Below are 6,000 nucleotides of genomic sequence, written 5' to 3'. Positions count from 1 at the left end.
AAAGCTTTTTTTTTTAAAAGCTCAACAAAATTGATAAACCATTGGCCAAACTGACAAAAGAAAAACAGGAGAGGAAGCAAATAACCCGAAGAAGAAATGAGATGGGCGATATTACAACAGATCCAACTGAAATTAAAAGAATCATATCAGATTACTATGAAAAACTATACTCAAACAAATTTGAAAACCTAGAAGAAATGGATGAATTCCTAGAAACACACTACCTACCTAAACTAACACAAACAGAGGTAGAACAACTAAATAGAACCATAACAAAAGAAGAGATTGAAAAGGTAATCAAAAAACTCCCACCAAAAAAAAGCCCTGGTCCAGACGGCTTCACTGCAGAGTTCTACGAAACTTTCAGAGAAGAGTTAACACCACTACTACTAAAGGTATTTCAGAGCATAGAAAAGGAGGGAATACTACAAAACTCATTCTATGAAGCTACCATATCCCTGATACCAAAACCAGGTAAAGACACCAGAAGAAAAGAAAATTATAGACCTATATCCCTCATGAATGTAAATGCAAAAATCCTCAACAAAATTCTAGCCAATAGAATTCAACAACATATCAAAAAAATAATCCACCATGACCAAGTGGGATTCATACCAGGTATGCAGGGATGGCTCAACGTTAGAAAAACAATTAATGTAATCCACCACATAAATAAAACAAAAGACAAGAATCACATGATTTTATCAATTAATGCAGAAAAGGCATTTGACAAAGCTCAACACCCATTCATGATAAAAACTCTCAGCAAAATAGGAATAGAAGGAAAATTTCTCAACATAATAAAGGGCATTTATACAAAGCCAACAGCCAACATCACCCTAAATGGAGAGAGCCTGAAAACATTCCCACTGAGTGTGGGAACCAGACAAGGATGCCCTTTATCACCACTCTTATTCAACATTGTGCCGGAAGTCCTAGCCAGAGCAATTGGGCTAGATAAAGAAATAAAGGGCATTCAGATGGGCAAGGAAGACGTAAAAGTATTTCTATTTGCAGATGACATGATCTTATACACAGAAAACCGTAAGGAATCCTCCAGAAAACTAATGAAGCTAATAGAAGAGTTCAGCAGAGTATCGGGATACAAGATAAACGTACAAAAATCAGTTGGATTCCTCTACACCAACAAAAAGAACATCGAAGAGGAAATCACCGAATCAATGCCATTTACAGTAGCCCCCAAGAAGATAAAATACTTAGGAATAAATCGTACCAGGGGTGTAAAAGACTTATACAAAGAAAACAACAGTACACTTCTGCAAGAAGCCAAAAGAAACTTACATAAGTGGAAGAACATACCTTGCTAATGAATAGGAAGACTTAACATTATAAAAATGTCTATTCTACCAAAAGCGATCTATGCATTTAATGCAATTCCGATCCAAATCCCAAGGGCATTCTTTAATGAGATGGAGAAACAAATCACCTATTTCGTATGGAAGGGAAAGAGGCCCCGAATAGATAAGGCATTACTGAAGAAGAAGAACAAAGTGGGAGGCCTTACTTTACCTGATTTTAGAACCTATTATACTACCACAGTAGTCAAAACAGCCTAGTACTGGTACAACAACAGATACATGGACCAATGGAACAGAATTGAGAATCCAGACATAAATCCATCCACATATAAGCAGTTGATATTTGAAGGCCCCAAAACAGTTAAATGGGGGAAAAGACAGTCTTTTTAACAAATGGTGCTGGCATAACTGGATATCCATTTGCAAAAAAATGAAACAAGACCCATACCTCACTCCATGCACAAAAACTAACTCAAAATGGATCAAAGACCTAAATATAAAATCTAAAATGATAAAGATCATTGAAGAAAAAATAGGGACAACATTAGAAGCCCTAATTCATGGCATAAACAGTATAGAAAACATTATAAAGAACAAAGAAGAAAAACTAGATAACTGGGAGCTCCTAAAAATCAAACACTTATACTTGTCCAAAAAAAAAAAAAAAAAAACACTTCACCAAAAGAGTAAAAAGACTACCTACAGACTGGGAAAAAGTTTTTAGCTATGACGTTTCTGATCAGCGCCTGATCTCTAAAATCTACATGATACTGCAAAAACTCAACTCCCAAAAGACAAATAACCCAATTAAAAAATGGGCAAAAGATATGAATAGACACTTCTCTAAAGAAGACATTCAGGTAGCTAACAGATATATGAGGAAATGTTCACGATCATTAGCCATTAGAGAAACGCAGATCAAAACTACAATGAGATTTCATCTCACTCCAACAAGGCTTGGATTAATCCAAAAAACACAAAATAATAAATGTTGGAGAGGCTGTGGAGAGATTGGAACGCTTCTACACTGCTGATGGGAATGTAAAATGGTACAACCACTTTGGAAATCGATTTGGAGCTTCCTTAAAAAGTTAGAAATAGAACTACCATACGATCCAGTAATCCCACTCTTTGGAATATATCCTAGAGAAATAAGAGCCTTTACACGAACAGATATATGCCCACCCATGTTCACTGCAGCACTGTTTACAATAGCAAATAGATGGAAGCAACCAAGGTGCCCATCAACGGATGAATGGATAAATAAATTATGGTATATTCACACAATGGAATACTACACATCGATAAAGAACAGTGAGGAATCTGTGAAACATGTCATAACGTGGAGGAACCTGGAAGGCATTACGCTGAGTGAAATTAGTCAGTTGCAAAAGGACAAATATAAGACCACTATTATAAGAATTTGAGAAATAGTTTAAACTGAGAAGAAAATATTCTTTTGTGGTTACAAGGGGAGGAGGGAGGGAGGGTGGGAGAGGGGTATTCACTAACTAGATAGTAGATAAGAACTACTTTAGGTGAAGGGAAAGACAGCACACAATACAGGGGAGGTCAGCACAATTGGACTAAACCAAAAGCAAAGAAGTTTCCTGAATAAACTGAATGCTTCGAAGGCCAGCGTAGCAGGGGCTGGGGTCTGGGGACCATGGTTTCAGGGGACATCTAAGTCAATTGGCATAATAAAATCTATTAACAAAACATTCTGCATCCCACTTTGAAGAGTGGCATCTGGGGTCTTAAACGCTAGCAAGCAGCCATCTAAGATGCATTAATTGGTCTCAACCCACCTGGATCAAAGGAGAATGAAGAACACCAAGGACACAAGGTGATTACGAGCCCAAGAGACAGAAAAGGCCATGCGAACCAGAGACTACATCATCCTGAGACCAGAAGAACTAGATGGTGCCCGGCTACAACCGATGACTGCCCTGAGAGGGAACACAGCAGAGAACCCCTGAGGGAGCAGGAGAACAGTGGGATGCAGACCCCAAATTCTCATAAGACCAGGCTTAATGGTCTGACTGAGACTGGAAGGACCCTGGTGGTCATGGCCCCCAGACCTATTGCTGCAGGACAGGAACCATTCCTGAAGCCAACTCTTCAGACATGGATTGGACTGGACAATGGGTTGGAGAGGGATGTTGGTGAGGAGTGAGCTTCTTGGATCAGGTGGACACTTGAGACTATGTTGGCATCTCCTGCCTGGAGGGGAGGTGAGAGGGTGGAGGGGGTTAGAAGCTGGTGAAAAGGACATGAAAAGAGAGAGTGGAGGGAGAGATCAGGCTGTCTCATTAGGGGGAGAGTAATTGCGAGTGTGTAGCAAGGTGTATATGGTTTTTTGTGTGAGAGACTGACTTGATTTGTAAACTTTCACTTAAAGCACAATAAAAGTTATTAAAAAATTAATAAACCCTCAAAAAAAAAACACAAAGAAAATAAGAAAATATTTAGAACTGAACAATAATGAAAATGAAAGATAAAACTAATGTAATGAAGATAAGACAGCATTCGAGGGAAATTTATATCTCTAAATGTTTACATTAGAAAAAAAAAGATGCTGAAAATTAATGAGTTATCCATTCATCTGAAGAAGCAAAATAAACCTAAAAGAAAGGAGAGGAGAGGAAACAAAGAGGACGTATTAATGACATAGAAAATACAATGTTGTTGTTAGGTGCCGTCGAGTCAGTTCCACCTCACAGTGACCCTACACACAAAAGAACAAAACACTGCCCAGTCCTGCACCATCCTGGTAATCATTGTTACATTTGAGCCCATTGTTGTAGCCAATGTGTCAATCCATCTTGTTGAGGGCCTTCCTCTTTTTCACTGACCCTATACTTTACCAAGCAGGATGTCCTCACCAGGGACTGATCCATCCTGATAACATGTCCAAAGTATGTGAGATGGAATCTCCCCATCCTTGTTTCTAAAGAGCATTCTGGTTGTACTTCTTCCAAGGCAAATTTGTTCGTTCTTTTGGCAGTCCATGGTATATTAAATATTCTTTGCCAACACCACAATTCAAAGGCATCAATTCTTATGTCTTCCTTATTCATTGTCCAGCTTTCACATGCATATAAGGTGATTGAAAGTACCATGGCTTGGGGCAGACTCACCTTAGTCTTCGAGGTGACATCTTTGCTTTTTAACACTTTAAAGAGGTGTTTTGCAGCAGATTTGCCCAATGCAGTGCATCTTTTGATTTCATGACTGCTGCTTCCATGGGTGTTGATTGTGGGTCCAAGTAAAATGAAATCCTTGACAACTTCAATATTTTCTCTGCTTATCATTATGTTGCTCATTGGTCCGGTTGTGAGGATTTTTGTTTTTTTTATGTTGAGGTGTAGTCCACATTGAAGGCTGTTGTCTTTGATCTTCATCAGTAAGTGCTTCAACTCCTCTTCACTTTCAGCGAGCAAGGTTGAGTTATCTGCATAATGCAGGCTGTTAATGAGTCTTCCTCCAATCCTGATGCCCAGTTTCTCAGATTATTTGTTCAGCATACAGATTGACTAGGTATGGTGAAAGGATACAACCCTGACACACACTTTTCCTGACTTTAAAAAACCTCCCAGTATTCCCCTGTTCTGTTGCAACGGCTGCTTCTTGATCTGTGTACAGGTTCCTCATGAACAATTAAGTGTTCTGGAATTCTCATTCTTCCCCATTTTATCCATAATTTGTTATGATCCACACAGTTGAACACCTTTGCATAGTCAATAAAACACAAGTAAACATCTTTCTGATATTCTTTGATTTCAGCCAGGATCCATTTGACGTCAGCAATGATATCCCTGGTTCCAAGACCTCTTCTGAATCCGGCTTGAGTTTCTGGCAGCTCCCTGTCAATATATTGCTGCAGCCATTTTGAATGATTTTCAGGAAAATTTTTCTTGCCTGTGGTATTAATGGTATTGTTCGATAATTTCTGCATTTGGTTGGATGACCTTTCTTGGGACTAGGCATAAATATGGACTTCTTCCAGCCGGTTGGCCAGGTAGCTGTCTTCCAAATTTCTTGGCATAGACCAGTGAGGACTTCCAGTGCTGCATCTGTTTGTTGAAATATCTCGTTGGTATCCCATCAATTCCTGGAACCTTGTTTTTCGCCAGTGCCTTCAATTTTCAGTGCAGCTTGGACTTCTTACTTCGGTACCATCGGCTCCTAATCATATGCTACCTCCTGAGATGGTTGAACTTCGACCTATTCTTTTTGGTATAGTGACCCTGTGTATTTCTTCCATCTTTTTTTGATGCTTCCTGCGTCATTTAGTATTTTCCCTGTAGAATCCTTCAATATCGCAACTTGAAGCTTGAATTTTTTCTCCAATTCTTTCAGCTTGAGAGATGCTAAGTCTGTTCTTCTCTTTTGGTTTTCTATCTCCAGGTCTTTGCACACATCATTCTAATGGGTTACTTTGTCTTCTGGAGCCGCCTTTTGAAATCTTCTGTTCAACTCTTTTACTTCATCATTCCTTCCTTTCGCTTTAGCTTCTTTATGTTCAAGAGCAAGTTTCAGAGTTTCTTCTGACATCCACTTTGGCCTTTTCTTTTTTTCCTGTCTTTTTTTTTTTTAATTGACTTTTATTAAGCTTCAAGTGAACGTTTACAAATCCAATCAGTCTGTCACATATAAGTTTACATACATCTTACTCTGT

Source organism: Elephas maximus, chromosome 9 (assembly GCF_024166365.1).
Source record: "Elephas maximus indicus isolate mEleMax1 chromosome 9, mEleMax1 primary haplotype, whole genome shotgun sequence".
NCBI classification, from domain to species: Eukaryota; Metazoa; Chordata; class Mammalia; order Proboscidea; family Elephantidae; genus Elephas; species Elephas maximus.
Note: the sequence above shows the minus strand (reverse complement) of the source record.